This window comes from Phoenix dactylifera, unplaced genomic scaffold, assembly GCF_009389715.1.
Source record: "Phoenix dactylifera cultivar Barhee BC4 unplaced genomic scaffold, palm_55x_up_171113_PBpolish2nd_filt_p 001086F, whole genome shotgun sequence".
NCBI lineage: Eukaryota > Viridiplantae > Streptophyta > Magnoliopsida > Arecales > Arecaceae > Phoenix > Phoenix dactylifera.
The window spans coordinates 52,909-68,910 of record NW_024068433.1 but is presented as its reverse complement, the minus strand read 5'-3'; the positions used below and the strand labels follow the sequence as shown (position 1 = coordinate 68,910).

The following is a 16,002-nucleotide window of genomic DNA, read 5'->3' as shown; positions in this document are numbered from 1 at the left end:
CATGAAGATCATCCTCAGTTCTGAGGTTGTAAAGGCCTCCCTGTACAGAGCTAGTAGGCTTAGGTAAAGACTTGGTGTTTCTATCCCCGTTATCCCAAAGTTGGGCAGTCTCAGCAAGGGAATCCAAATACTCCCATGCCTCATCAGGTTGTTTTTCTAAGAATCTACCATTGCACATGGTCTCTACAAATTGTTTCAACTGTGGCGATAAACCTTCATAAAAGAAGCTAATGGTTCTCCAAGTTTCGAACCCGTGATGAGGGCATGAGAGAAGAAGGTCTTTAAATCTTTCCCAACATTCATAAAATGTTTCATTATCTTTTTGTTGGAAATTGCTAATATGTCTTTTTAAAAAGTTGGTCCTTTGTGTGGGAAAGAACTTCTTCAAAAATTCTCTCTGAATATCTTGCCAAGTTCTTCTTGATCTAGGTCACAACGAGTTTAGCCATGTTTTGGCCTTATCTTTTAGAGAGAAAGGAAACAATGTCAGCTTGAGGACATCCTCGGTGACGTTCGGCACTCTAAATGTAATGCTCAATTCTTCAAAATCCTTTAAATGAAGATACGGACTCTCGGACTCTAACCCGTGGAACTTGGGCAGCAATTGGATTACCCCGGGTTTGATGTCAAAATGTCCTACATTATCAGAAAAAATTATGCATGAAGGCTGACTAGTCCTAGCCGGTTGTAGGTATTGTCTTAGAGTCATAACATGGGGTTCTCGTTCTCGATTGTGGTGACTCCCCGCATCTTCATTTAAATCAGCCATCTCACAAGGTGTGAGATACTGTGAAGGAATTTCAGGGGTATGTCCTAAGGGATGATCTAAAGTTGTACGACTTAATCGACCGGTGTCGTCCCTATTCCACTTTAGCATGCAAAATATTTCCCTCTTTTTTTTTTCTTTTTCTTTTTTTTAAAAAAAATAAAAGAAAATAAAAAATAAATATAAGTACCAACTAAAGTTACCCTAAAACGATATCCTAAAACAAAAATTTTATTCACAATCAAACATGCAACAAAACATTACACCTCAATTTCTAATGTTTTTCTTAAATTTCTAGACAGCTCCTAACTGGTTTGAAGAGGACACCTAAGCCTCCAATCCGGTCTAATGAACCGAGTTGACCAGGTAAGCTCACAGGTAAGTGGAGGGGTCACGATGCGTTCGCAAAGGTCCCACTTAAAATCCACTTGCCTCGAACAGATGAACTGTCTCCCTTATAGGGACAAAGCTTGCCTAGACATCAACTAAGCCACATAGCGAAATTGGTGCAACTTTCGGTGGTCTTCGTCCTATTGAGCTCGAATGTCCTTAGGGGCCAATGTCTAGTTGATTTTAGTTAAGCTTAGGATATTTATGCACTGGGGTGATTTTTGGGCTAAGGACGAGTGATGAAATCCCGACCTTATCTTTTTAAATGGGTTCAGCCCTTAGAATATTTTATGCTGATGCCTTATACTATATGCAACAATTAAGAGATTTTTTTTTTTTTAATGTTTTATGACATGACATTAAATTTTATTGAATAGGTGATCAAGCAAATTAATTATTTTTTTTTTAAATTTTATGAGTTGACGTTTGAAATTTGAATTCTGAAATTTGAAATTTGAAATTTGAAATTTTAGCTTTTTTTTTCTTTTCTTTTTTTTAGTTTTGAATAATCACCCTTGATCTTTTCTTAAAGTTTTTTTTTTCTTAAATTTTCAATTAGCAACAAGGGTTAATGAGATATGATAACGATAAAATTCTGATTCTAAAAAAAATAAATGCAGAAAATTTAAAGTAGAAAGCAGCAAGGTTTCGTATTAATCTGATGGTCTTACAAATGTCAGAATGTCAATCAGACCGTGCAGATTATCTAACAATGTGTCTTGCACTAGCTGACCAAATTTGAGTCAAATCAGACGGCTAATTTCTATGATATCAGAGTTTGATGCAAACTGTGCAGGGAATTAAAATAGTAGTAAAGATGCAATTTTTTTTTTTCAAAAGAAAAATACTAACTACTAAGGTAAAAATTAAATCTAAAATTATACTAATAACTCAGCCGTTCCCCGGCAACGGCGCCAAAAATTTGATGCAAAAATAAAACTGCTCTCCCAAGTGCAGGAGAATCGCACAAGTAGTATAACTCGGAAGTCCGAGGTCGATTCCTCAGGGAACGATCTATGGATTATTAGCTTAATTTCAGATTAATTGATTCAATAAACTTGTGGATTAAGATGATGGTTTGCAAATAGAAAATAAACCAGTAAATAGAGAATCGAAGTTTGGATAGATTAAAATGGTGTAGGGATCCAGAATCTCCTTTAATAATATCAAGTTCATGCGATAAATTCTATGAAAAAAAATTATAAGCAGATAAAATTTAATTATTGAGTATGTTCTTGATAACATGAATTCTCTTTTTAAGCATTCAACGTGCCTTAGAACGTCTACGATGAATCAAATAATTGAGGAAAACATGTATCAATAAGCATAAATCATAAAAGAATTTTCAACATATAAGAATCATAACATAATCAAAAGATAGATCATATAAAGCAAAGGATTAGAATTTACATCATGAACTTAGTACACCAAAGGATCTTCCTTCACCCATCACCAAGGACTTTAGCTCATCATCTTCCTCTCTCTTTCTCACTCTTTTTTTTTTTATTTTTTTAATAACAGAAACAGGGCATCCCCTGTTTCTCACTACACTTTTTTTTTTCTTTCCACTGCAGCAGCCCGGCTCCCCCCTGTTCTTCTTCTTCGATGGGCCCCCTTTCTTTCGGATCAGAGGTCTCCTCATATAGATCCCCAGAGCCCGTGGGATCGATGATTCCACTGATCGCGCGTGGGGAGGAGCGGACGGCAAGGATCGTGCGTTGCGGACGGCTGGGCTGATGCTGGTGCGGACGATGCGCGAACGTTGCGACGCTTCACGGGTTGCTGGTGGTGTTCTGGGATGCAGACGTGGCAGATGGATGGGTAGAAGCTCACGAACGGCTGGAAGGGAGGAAGAATCGGGCGCTGATCTCGGCTGGGAGATGAAGCGGACAGACGCCATGGATTACGGCTGGGAAGAAGGCTGGGAGGTGATCGCGGATGCTTCGCGGACGGCTGTGGAAGAGGCAGATGCTTGGGAGGCGATCACGGCTGGATCCGGTGCTGAGAATGGACGCGATAAAGGATCGCCACAGATGCTGGGATCATGAACACGGGAGAATCACGCTGAGAGCTGGACGCGTGAATGGAGGAGGCGGACGCTGGGGCTGCGCGTGAGGATCACTGGAGAAGATTGCTCACGGTGCGACGCTTCACGAGAGGCTCGCACGGATCTGGAGGCTTGATACGGGAAGGGAGCTGATCACTGGTGCGGATGGAATCAGGATGCTAGGATTGGGCGCGGGAGATCAGATCACAGATCCTGGTTCACGGACGGCTGGAAGCTTGAGTTACATTGCGGAATTTGGGGAGTCGCTTGGGTGCGCGGAAGAAGAGTCATAGACTCTGTTCTGCAGTTGGGAGGATGCATCCTTTTTAGATGAATTTATATAAAATAATGTTAAAAATTATAATAAGTGCTAAGGATAAAATATTAATCATGCAAATGTTAACATCTATTATTTATCATTATTTTGCTAGCATTAGGCTAAGTTAATTGGTACTTAGATCGCACTTTTGTGCTCTCATCAGGTGCATCAACCAAAGTCCATACTTGGTTGGTATACATAGAATCTATTTCGGATTTCATGGCTTCTAGCCATTTGTCAGAGTCATTACTCATGACAGCTTCCGAATAGGTCAGAGGATCATTATTTTGAACAATGTGGGCTTCATCATTCTCAATGATGAACCCATATCTCTCAGGTGCTCTTCGCACTCTATCTGACCTTCGGAGAGGAGATTTGTGTTGTGGTTGTACCTCATCAATGGGTACATCTGGTTGAAGAATTTCTTGTGTTTCTATTTGTAGGTTTTGAACTTCTTCAAGTTCAATTTTCCTATCCTTGCCCTTTTCTAAGATAAACTCTTTTTCTAAGAAAATGGCATGCCTACCTACAAAAACTTTTTGTTCGGTAGGATGATAGAAGATGTATCCTATACTATCTTTAGGATAACCTACAAAAATACATTTATCTGATCTAGCACTTAGCTTGTGTCCAAATTTTCTTTTGACATAAGCTTGACAACCCCATATCTTAAGATACTTAAGATTAGGCTTCTTTCCTCTCCATATCTTATATGGAGTGCTAGGTACAGACTTAGAAGGTACCCTGTTTAATATTAGTGCAGCAGTCTCTAGGGCAAAACCCCAGAAGGAAATAGAAAGATCAGTAAAGCACATCATGGACCTTACCATATCTAATAGAGTACGATTCCTCCGTTTAGCTACACCATTTAATTGTGGCGTATACGGAGGTGTCCATTCAGAGAGAATGCCCTTTTCTTTAAGATGATTTAAAAACTCACTAAAAAGGTATTCACCTCCTCGATCAGATCGAAGGATTTTAATACACTTTCCGGTTTGTTTTTCAACCATACTTTGATACTCTTTAAACTTATCAAAAGCTTCGGATTTATGTTTCATAAGATACACATATCCGAACCTTGATAAATCATCAGTGAATGTGATGAAGTAAGAGTATCCACCTCTAGCTGGAGTTGTCATAGGACCACATACATCTGTGTGTATAAGTCCTAATAACTCACTTGCCCTTTCTCCATGTCCAGTGAATGGAGACTTAGTCATTTTACCCATAAGACAAGATTCACAAGTTCCTAATGATTCATAATCATAAGGATCAAAGAACTCTTCTTTGTATAACTTGTTGATTCTTGATTCACTTATGTGACCAAGTCGGCAATGCCAAAGAAGGGTGTAATTTACTTCCTCTCTCTTTCTTTTATTGCTTTTATTAATATGAAAGACATTGTCATTAAGTAATAAAACAAGAAGACCATTTTTCATAATGCCATTGCAAAAATGCTTATTAGAAAAATAAATAGAGCAACCATTGCCCTTTCCATTAATTTCAAATCCTTTCTTTAACAACAAAGGAATGAAAATTACATTTCTAATAATTTTGAGCATATAATAACAATCTTCTAATTGTAGGAGCTCTCCCGAAGGTAACTCCAAGTTGTAGGTGTTAGGGTTTCCCAGTGCCCTAGGGCGCAGCGGAAGATACGGAATTATAAAATTTTCTTATAAAACCCATTATATGAAACCCTAATAAGCCAAGATCGCCTTAATAGTATAACCAAATAATGTAGAAAATATAATCTTGGTATAGAAGAATACCTATCATGCTATATCCAATATATCTGAAGATGTCCTAAGGTGCCCAAATGTTCACCCTCCGATGTTGATCCACACAGGAATGGGTTCAAGACTCTAGCTCCACCAAAACTTGATTCTAGTTGTTCAATCCTTCCAAAGGATTTAATTGGTTGATTTTCCTTCACTTCCTTCTTCCTTTCTACCTCTAAAACATTCACTAGCCTTTTTGTCCTAAAGAAGAACCTCTTGTCTTGGGTTAGGACAAAAGAGAGAGACTTGTAAGAAAGAAGGGATAAGGGAGAGAGAAGGAGAGACTTTTTCTTTGATGATCTTTTGAACCCCAAGGCACCTCCTTATTTATAAGAGATGGAGGGATGCATCATAAAGGGATGCATCCCATCCACACACCTCATCATGATGAGGCATGTGCCAAGAGAGGCATCCCATCATGATGGGGTGCTAAGGAGAAGGGTGTATCAACTTCTTTCTCATGTCTCCCTCTTAAATCCTGATGATCGAAGGGCCCAAATGCAGTGAATCAAAGCCAATGGTCCAGATCTAGGCACCATCTAATGGTCCAGATCAAGGCATCATCATCCAGGGTGCCATCCAATGGTCCAGAAGCAAGATGCCATCACCGATGGTCCAGATTCAGGCGCTGAGCAACGGTCCAGATCTTTCATCCAGAGAGCCATCCAGTGGTCCAAATTCAGGCGCTGAGCAACGGTCTAGATCTTTCATCCAGAGAGCCATCCAGTGGTCCAGATTCAGGCGCTAACCAGTGGACCAGATCCTTCATCCAGAAAGCCATCCAATGGTCCAGATGAAGGCGCCAACCAGTGGACCAGATCCTTCATCCAGGAAGCGATCCAATGGTCCAGAAGTGAAGGCCCTATCAAACCCAATCCCATTGGGTTTAACCAACTTAAAGAAAACATTAAACCTAATCCAATCAGGTCTAATTAAAACCAAATGGGTTTCAACTCTTGGCTAACCCATATTAGGTCATGATCTAATCATATTAGATCAACCAAATCTAAGAATCATATTCGAATTTAATTTGAATCAGGAGCTAGGGTTTGCAACAAGTGCTAGCATGTTCATCTTGCAAACATGATCTAATCCAATTAGACCCTTGATCAATTCCCTTGTGTGTGACCCATTGGGTTCCTTATCTTAGCCAGCAGTAGGTGCAGGAACAAGTTGACCTAACCTGATTAGAATACCTCTAATCCAATTTAGGTTCAATTTAGTGCTAAACCTGACTTAGCAATCAGAACCTTTCTGATGCTTTGATCTAATCAAACTCTTTGATCCGATCAACCCACAAGACATGATTGACGTCTAGCAACGTATCATGTCTACCCGGAAGATGAGGAATGTATTGGACAAATTCAAACATACCCTTCAGTGGAAAGTTACTGTGCAATTCAATCCCTCAGTCATACTACATCCTGAATAAGTGCATGAGTATGGATCAATATCAAACTCAATCACTTATTCATGTCTCTCTCAATCTTTTATATGATAATTCAAACAATGAAACATTAGAAACTCTTTCTAATATTCATTTTGCTTTGATCAAAGGCTTCTTGAATCATCATAAGATTAGAGTAAGTAGGATGTTACCTTCTCTTACTAGAAGTGACTGATTCCTTGTTGACCTACTCACAACCTTCGTACAAAATCCACCATATCCAGAATATCCCGTACACAACGCAATGTCGTGAATGAGGGTAAACCAAAACATAGCTTCAAGTGCACAAGGTACCATGGTGATCTCAGGTCTAAGGATCACTTGCACAACTCCCACTATGAGAACCATCTTTTGATAATTAAGTAAGAATCCATAAGATGTTCTCATGGCTGGTCATTTCAGTGAACTCATTCCTCTAATGAGCACCCACATCTTTGTATTAGTGTCTCACACAAGTGATTGTGAGATCAATCACCCTCTACATTGAGCATACATAAGATGTGCCAGTCTTTCCGGTAATATTGATCCCCGACTCAATATACCAATTTGACTGAGAATATTCTAAATTAGGATTTTAGGATTTTAGATCTCACTGGTATGATCTCATCATAACCCTAAAACCAATGTCCTAATTTATGGGGTTCATCATCCAATAATAAAACAGATAAGCAGCAAATGATGAAACACAATGCCTTTATTGATATATATCGAGTGTCAAAGTACATGATTTGGAGGATTACAAAGAGAAACCCATCAAATGATTGGCTTATAGGGCATCTACTCTTTCAGTAGGTTCCAACAGCTTCAGCCTGGATGGATTCTCCTCCAGCGCCATACAGCTCGAAGTCACCTTTCTTCAAAATTTTAATTTTCTGTAGTCCATGCAAAGATTTGCAAATGTGAAAACCACAGCCGGTATCCAATACCCATGAATTTGAATTTGAAGAACTTAATGACAAGTTGGCATGTAACATAAACATACCTTTTGATGCAACTCTTGCATCGGTCTTCATACTTGCAAGAAAACTCTTGCAATTCCTTTTCCAGTGGCCAGCTTTGCCGCAATGAAAACAGGTACTTGATCCGGAGTTTTTCTTTCCTTTTTTCTTTTTGATGCTACTCTTGGGGTTCAATCATTTCTTAGAACCCTTATTTCCCAATTTCCTTTTAGAAGTGCTATTTATAAGAAGGAGTGGACCTTTATCCTTCTTAATATGGCCTTCAGCTGTTTTGAGCATATTTAACAGCTCGGACAGGGAGGTGTTCAGCTTGTTCATGTAAAAGTTCACAACAAACTGAGAGAATAAATCAGGCAGTGATTGCAGGATCAAATCCTGACTGAGCTCACTATCCATAGCAAAACCTAATTGACTTAATCTAGTGATTAAGTCTATAACCATAAGAACATGGTTTTGCACTGGAGTTCCTTCATTCATTCTAGCACGGAACAACTTGTTGCCCAGAGATGGTCACCCAAGAGGGGGGTGAATTGGGTGTTTTAAAACTTTTTGCCTAATTAAGAGTAAAACACGCAAATGTATGAACTAAAGTAAAGATAGAGGGATGAGAAGAGTCAATCGCTGGTTTTATAGTGGTTCGGAGCTTCCACTGCTCCTACATCCACTCTCCAAAGCACCTTTGGGAATTTCCACTATAATCCAAGATTACAGTCCGATAGTTTTGCGAGTGCACTACCCAACTCGTTGTTTTACACCGGGCTAACAACGAACCCTAAAACTCCCAATTTAACCTAGGCTTGGGACGCCTTTCCCTTGTTCCAAGTCCCTTGACTGGAACAAGCACAATATTGAAAGAGTTTTACAAACAATTAGAAAGCTCTAAATAAGCAAATATGACAATGATAAACAATAGAACCCGGAAGAATCCTTTTGCCGTTGGAAGCGTGGGAAATGGTGATTCTCCCGATGTGGATTGCGTAGGTTTGAGTGTGAGCTTTGAATCCCGGGCGGAAGAGAGTAGTTGAGATTGAAATTACTTGGGAAGCTTGAAAGCACTTGATTTCTTCACTTGAATGCACTAACTCCCTTGAACCTCTTTTTCTTTCTTCTCTCTTGAATGATTTTGCTTTGAGTTGGTAAAAAGTTATTGAGAAGCACTTAAGAGCTCCCTTTTATAGCTCAAAAAGCAAATATAGCCGTTAGAGATAAAGTAAAAGAGATTTGAAATTCAAACCAAACCTGTAAAAGCTGTCAGTCGCGTCCCAGGCGCTCCGAGGACGTCTCTGCTTCAACGAGAGACGTCTCGGCTACAAGATTTTACTTTTTACGTTGTCTGGGGACGACTCGGCTCTTTACGGGGACGACTCTGGAATTTGTACCGTTTGAATCCTTGCCTTTCTGATTTGCTGAGAAGGTCGTCTCTGCACTTTACGGGGACGTCTCGGCTTGTTTGCACTTTTTGAATGGGGACGACTCCGCTGCCTCGGGGACGACTCCGCTTCTTTATCTCAGAAAAACATGTCTTCTGGAATTCCCTGAGAGAGTCGACTCCGCTCTTTCAGGGGACGTCTCCGCTGCCTTATCACCGAAAAAGTCATTCTCTGGAAAACCCTGAGAGAGCCATCTCCGCTATCTTGGGGACGACTCGGAAAGTCTGCTTTTTACTTGCGGGGACGACTCCGCGTATGGTGGGGACGTCTCGCGCATATCTCTTGAAAACTGCCTTTCTGCCGCTACTGAGAGAGTCGACTCCGCTACTGAGAGAGTCGACTCCGCTATCGCGGGGACGACTCGGCAGGTGCCAGGAACGTCTCCAGACGTGCCAGTTCTTCCTGTTTGTGCCAGAGACGTCTCTGAGACAACCCGGAGACGTCTCGGCTGTCCCTGAACTTTTTCTTTCATCTCAAAAATTCTTTAATAAGTCCTTAAAAATCATGGGAACTTGCCTAGACATTTCTTAACAATATTCCTAATAAAATACATGAAATCCTCAATTAAATTGTTAAGATAAATGGAATTATACTCTAGTGTTTTGTATTCATCAAAATCCATTAGGGGGTCAACAATCTCCCCCTTTTTGATGATGACAAAACACTGAGTATATGCAAAATTCGAAATTTAAACATATACACAGTATTTGATCAGATGTATAAGCATAATGTTTTGATTAGAGCTAGATACAGTGTGCATAATTCAAAATAGTCAATTTTGAGTTCTATCATTATGCATAAGATTGATCTTCATAGCTCTTAAGCAATTTTAGCATATCAACTGAATTTGAATTAAGTTAAAATTTGAAAGCTTAGTTCTTTTTGACTCCCCCTTTCTTTTCAGAAGAGCAATTATCTAAAGGCCAATATTTTTCAATTTTATCTTCTCTTAATTCAACTTGGGAGTATGAATTTTGTATTCCAATGTATCCAATATCCATATATCCATATTGGTTCTACTCTTGGTTCTACTCTTGATTCTACTCCCCCTGCTATATCTACTCCCCCTTTTTGTCATCAACAATGAAGGGGACAAATTATCCTTCCATGAACTACTCAAAGAGATTCAAGTTGTGCTCCCCCTGTCCAAGAATTTAGTCATTCATATCACTCCCCCTTTGTTTTGGAATTCATTTCAGACTCCTCTTTTTGTTTAACATAGTTATCACAAGATGTGCTCCCCCCTGTGTCATATGTATTGATAAGTTGTGTTGAATTTGAATACTCAAGGTATGTTATGAGATTTTTATGGCACATCACAAGAAACATATACACAGTCACAGAATCACATACACAGAAGCACATACACAAGGTTTCAAAAGAAATTGTATTCATGTATCATTGTAAACCTTTGAAGTCAGTACATAGTTAAAAGAAGAAATCATTACAAGAAGTGTTCCAAAATAGCCTAGGGTTTACAAAAAGAAGATCCTACAAAATGTCCCTCATCGGCGACGTTGCTCATAGACCCTACAAGCTGCATCTATAAATGCATTGATTGAATCCATTAGGGTCTTGAACTGATCTCCCTGTGACTTATGGAAGGCTGCCACGAGTGCTTCAAATTCTATGGTTGCCATTTCAATTCTTCCTCTGAGTTGGGCAACCAAGGTGCCCATATTTCCTCCTGGGCTTGTCAACTCTTTAAGATTCTTTGAAATGGCCTTCAAACTGTCCTTTAGCTCGATTGATCTGACTGTTTGGGTGGCACCCACACCAATTATTTCTTGCGTTGTGGCTTCAATTTGAGCTCTAATGTCCTTTAGCTCTTGTAGAAGCCCTTCATGTGAAGCTCTGATGGGGGCCAACTCAGTAGAGATCATGGATCTCATTTCCTCCCTCATTTGTTGGCAAATGACAGATGCTAAGGTACGCATCTGGTCTTCTGATAGGAAGGAGGGCCCACTGACTGGAGGAGGTGGTGGCATGGATGTGGAAGGTCCAGCTGAGCTGGAGGGTATATCAGGCAAATCCATGTGGCTAGGTGGAGGAGAGTGGTGGTCAGGCTCCTGAAGTGGGATCTCAGGCTCTAGGATTTGGGCTTTTCTCTTTGGTACCTTGACCCACGACCCATCTACTTTATGAAACTCCATTCTTCGCATTGTGCCCTCATTATAATAGTCGGTGTTTCTCAAGGGTTTTGCAGGCTCATTTGTTGGAATGGGAACTTTGAAGTGTTTGAATACTAGGGTAAATATCATGCCATAGGGTATACTAAACCTAGAGTACCTATGACATAGAGCAATGTAGTTCAACATAAGTCTAGGGAGGTTTAGGGGAATCCCTAGTAGGATATGATGCATAATAACTAAGTCTCGCTCCGAAACAAAATCGAAGCGACCGGTTTTAGGAAACAAGACCCGGTTGACAATACTCAAAAGGAGTCTCATCTCAGCGTTTAGGTCTTGAGAGTTGACAACATCAAGAGGGCCGCAGTCCTCTCGTCCTAAAAGTAAATTTAGGGCTATTTTCCTTTGGGGATGTGAGGTTGGAGCCTCACCGTCCTTAGGGATTTGCAAAATAGTGGACAAGATGTCCTCATTAATTTCTACTAATGTCCTCCGGACATATGCAGTGTACCCTAAGTCCCCTAAGGCCATATTGCTAAAAAGTTCTCTAACTAGACCGGGGTAGGTCGAGGTATTGAGGGTACAAAGGTGCTCCCACCCTTGGGCTCGGAGTCTCTCTCCAATAGAGAACCCCTTACTGTCTAAAAATGCAAAATCTATGTACCTACCGGTCGTCACTGTGCGATTTGCACAGGAAATGGTCGTGGTTGGCGGAGCAACCGGAGGAGACGGCGCGGAAGGTTCTTCCCTCCGTTTCTCACCGTCGGCCGCTACCCTAGGTCGCCTTCCACCGGTTCGTCTAGCCCTCTTTGGTGCCATGGATGCTAGGGTTTGTGATGGAGAGCAAATGGAGGCTAGGGTTTGAGGTGGAGAGCAAATGGAGGCTAGGGTTTGAGGTGGAGAGCAAATGGAGGCTAGGGTTTTTTGTTTTGGTCGGGGATGAGAGAAGATAGCTCGGGTCGGCTCGAGCGGTTTCACTTATAAAAAAAAACCTCGTTCGATCCCCGAGACGTCTCCGCGACTAAGGCGAGACGTCTCGCCTGGGGGGACGTCTCTGCGATTTGCCAGAGACGTCTCCGGCACTGAAAAATTTCAGACTGAATTCTATCTTTTCCCAAATTTTTGTTTAATCACCCTAATCAACATGATTTCTTTTGATAAACACAGAGTGAATTTGTTTGTGATCCTCCCCCTTAATAATACATCCTATAATAAATTGATAAAGATTTTTGAATTATTAACGTTGAAATGAGGAATGTTTGACCAAATTTCGAATACCTATGAAATAGGCTCTGAAAATATCTCCATGAAGAGTCCAAGGGAGGGTAACCATCCTCCGGAAAGTCAAACAGTTCGTCATTTAGCTTAGATGAATTCATGCTTTCACTTATGTTTACCTTGAGGTGGATTACTAGTTTGAGTGGCAAAGCAATGCAATACAAGTTTAATTTATTTGCTAGGATCATACAAGCTCAAGGCATTCCTTAAGAAGTTGAATCTATCTTTACAAAGGGGCTTTGTAAAGATATCGTCCAATTGATTTTCAGTACATACATATTCAATCATCACATCATTTTTCAGCACATGATCCCTAATAAAATGATGCCTAATCTCTATATGCTTTGACTTAGAGTGTTGGACAGGATTTTTTGTTAAATTAATTACACTTGTATTATCACATTTAATTGGTATATTATTCATTTTGATACCGAAGTCTTCAAGTTGTTGCTTAATCCAAAGGACTTGGGCACAACAGCTTCCAGCTGCAATGTACTCAGCCTCAGCTGTGGACAAGGCAACTGAATTTTATTTCTTGCTAAACCAAGAAACCAAATTAGCACCCAAGAATTGACATGTGCCACTTGTGCTTTTTCTGTCGAGTTTGCACCCGGCAAAATCAGCATCGGAATAAGCAATTAAATTTATGTCAGATTGTTTAGAATACCATAAGCCAACATTAGATGTCCCTACTAGATATCTAAAAATTCTTTTAACAGCTTGCAGGTGTGATTCCTTAGGACATGCTTGGTATCTAGCACACATACAAACACTGAATAATATATCTGGTCTACTAGCGGTAAGGTAAAGTAAAGAGCCTATCATACCTCTGTACAATTTGCAGTCTATACTTTTACCTTTTTCATCTTTGTCAAGCTTGCAACTTGAGCCCATGGGTGTGCTGATTTCCTTTGCATCCTTCATCTTGAATTTTTCCAACATTTCCTTGATGTATTTGGACTGACTGATGAAGATGCCTTCCTCTGATTGTTTTATTTGTAGCCCAAGGAAGAAGTTGAGCTCACCCATCATGCTCATTTCAAATTCTCCCTGCATAAGCTTGGCAAACTCTTGACAAAGACTATCATTAGTAGCACCAAAAATTATATCATCCACATAAATTTGCACAAGCAATAAGTCATTTCCTTTTCTTTTAATGAAGAGGGTTTTGTCTACATTTCCTCTCTTAAATTTATTTTCAATTAGGAAATTACTTAATCTTTCATACCATGCCCTAGGGGCTTGCTTAAGTCCATACAATGCTTTATGCAATTTATACACATAATCTGGACGTAAGTGATTTTCAAAACCTGGAGGTTGTCCTACATAAACTTCCTCCATTATATAACCATTTAAAAAGACACTTTTTACATCCATTTGATAGAGTTTAAAATCCATGAAGCATGCATATGCCAAAAGTAATCTAATAGCCTCTAATCTAGCAACAGGAGCAAAAGTTTCATCAAAGTCTATTCCTTCCTCCTGATTATATCCTTTGGCCACTAGCCTAGCTTTGTTTCTTATTACTATCCCATCTTCATCTAGTTTATTTCTATATACCCATTTGGTGCCTATGATTGAAACATTAGGGGGTCTTTTCATTAGAGTCCAAACTTCATTTCTTTCAAATTGGTTTAATTCCTCTTGCATAGCATTCATCCAATTATCATCTTTTTCAGCTTCTTCTAGTGATTTAGGCTCTATTTGTGAAACGAAAGCAAGATAATTACTAGTATTTCTTAGAGAGGATCTAGTTCTTATACCTTGTGAAGGATCACCAAGGATTAGATCCTTTGGATGACCATGTGCATACCTCCATTCCTTAGGAAGATCTTGATTTCTTGATGGAGGTTGATCTTCTTCATCTTGCTGATTTGTATCTTCTTTGATCTCATCCTCATGTTGTTTGTCTTGTATGGAGAATTCTTTCATTCGGTCTTCAAGTATACCTGCATCACCATCTTCTTCTTTTCTAGAAGAATCTCCATTAGCTTCATCAAAAACAACATGAATGGATTCTTCAACAACGAGAGTTCTCTTGTTGAAGACCCTGTATGCTCTACTAGATGAGGAATAACCTAGAAAGATCCCCTCATCTGATTTAGCACTAAATTTACTTAGATTGTTCTTTCCATTGTTTAAAATAAAGCATCGACAACCGAAAATATGAAAATAACTTATATTTGGTTTCTTACTTTTTATCAACTCATAAGGTGTTTTCTTTAAGATAGATCTAACTAAAGCACGATTTAAAATATGACATGAAGTATTTATTGCTTCAGCCCAAAAATACTTTGGTAGATCCGATTCGCACAACATGGTACGAGCCATATCTGCTAGTGTGCGATTCTTCCTTTCTACCACCCCATTTTGTTGGGGTGTCCTAGGTGCCGAGAAATTGTGATTGATACCATTTTCTTCACAGAATTTTTCAAAATAATGATTTTCAAACTCGGTACCATGATCACTCCTGTTGCTGGTGGTCCAAACCGAGAACGATTGACACGACGGTGTGAACGGGGTTCCGCCTGAGTTGTCTTGGTTGGTGCTGGTTGCGCTCCACCTTCCGCCAAGGAACCTGCAAACAAGCCTTGCACCACCACCAGGGTGGTGATGGCCCTCCGACGGTCAAGTCAGAGGAGATTGGAGGAGGAGAGATGATAATCACAAGTGGGAGAGAGTGCTCTGGGAGGTATTGCTTACCCCCCCCCCTTCTCCCCCCAGCCGCATATATGCCTGGCTGGGAGGTCTCTCAGGGGGGTTTGTCGTCGTGGGGCACGATAGAATGGCCACTGACATGGCCGTTACGGGGCGTCGTGGAGCAGCGCCGGGTACGGTCATGGCAGGGCGTAGTGGAGCTCCGCTTTGTACGGTCGATACAGGAGATCGTGGGCAGCATCGGGTACAGCCGTTGCAGGGAGTAGTGGAGCAGGAGGCCGCGGCGTGCCTCTGGAGAATAGCCTGTCGTTATCAAAAGATCTCCGATTCGGGGTCGGAATGCTGGATCATAGGGCAGCCGACCCGGGGTCGGGCTGCGGAGCCGAGTAGGTCCGACTCGGGGTCGGAGTGCTGGATCATAGGGCAGCCGACCCGGGGTCGGGCTGCGGAGCCGAGGAGGTCCGACTCGGGGTCGGAGTGCTGGATCATAGGGCAGCCGACCCGGGGTCGGGCTGCGGAGCCGAGGAGGTCCGACTCGGGGTCGGAGTGCTGGATCATAGGGCAGCCGACCCGGGGTCGGGCTGCGGAGCCGAGGAGGTCCGACTCGGGGCCGGAGTGCTGGATCATAGGGCAGCCGACCCGGGGTCGGGCTGCGGAGCCGAGGAGGTCCGACTCGGGGTCGGAGTGCTGGATCATAGGGCAGCTGTAGCTTTCCTGGATACGCGTGCCGATCACGTGGGGCATGGCGGCTCAATTCCCCCATAACAGTAGCCCCCCACTTCCGAGCCTGGAACCAGA

General features: G+C 41.2%; 1 non-coding gene across 1 annotated transcript; it reads left to right on the top strand.

Moving 5' to 3' along the window:
- Positions 1 to 248: 248 nt before the first annotated feature.
- Positions 249 to 358, top strand: LOC120107942. The gene has a single exon (XR_005509526.1). It is a non-coding gene; the product is annotated as a small nucleolar RNA R71 (small nucleolar RNA).
- The last annotated feature ends 15,644 nt before the right edge of the window (positions 359 to 16,002 follow it).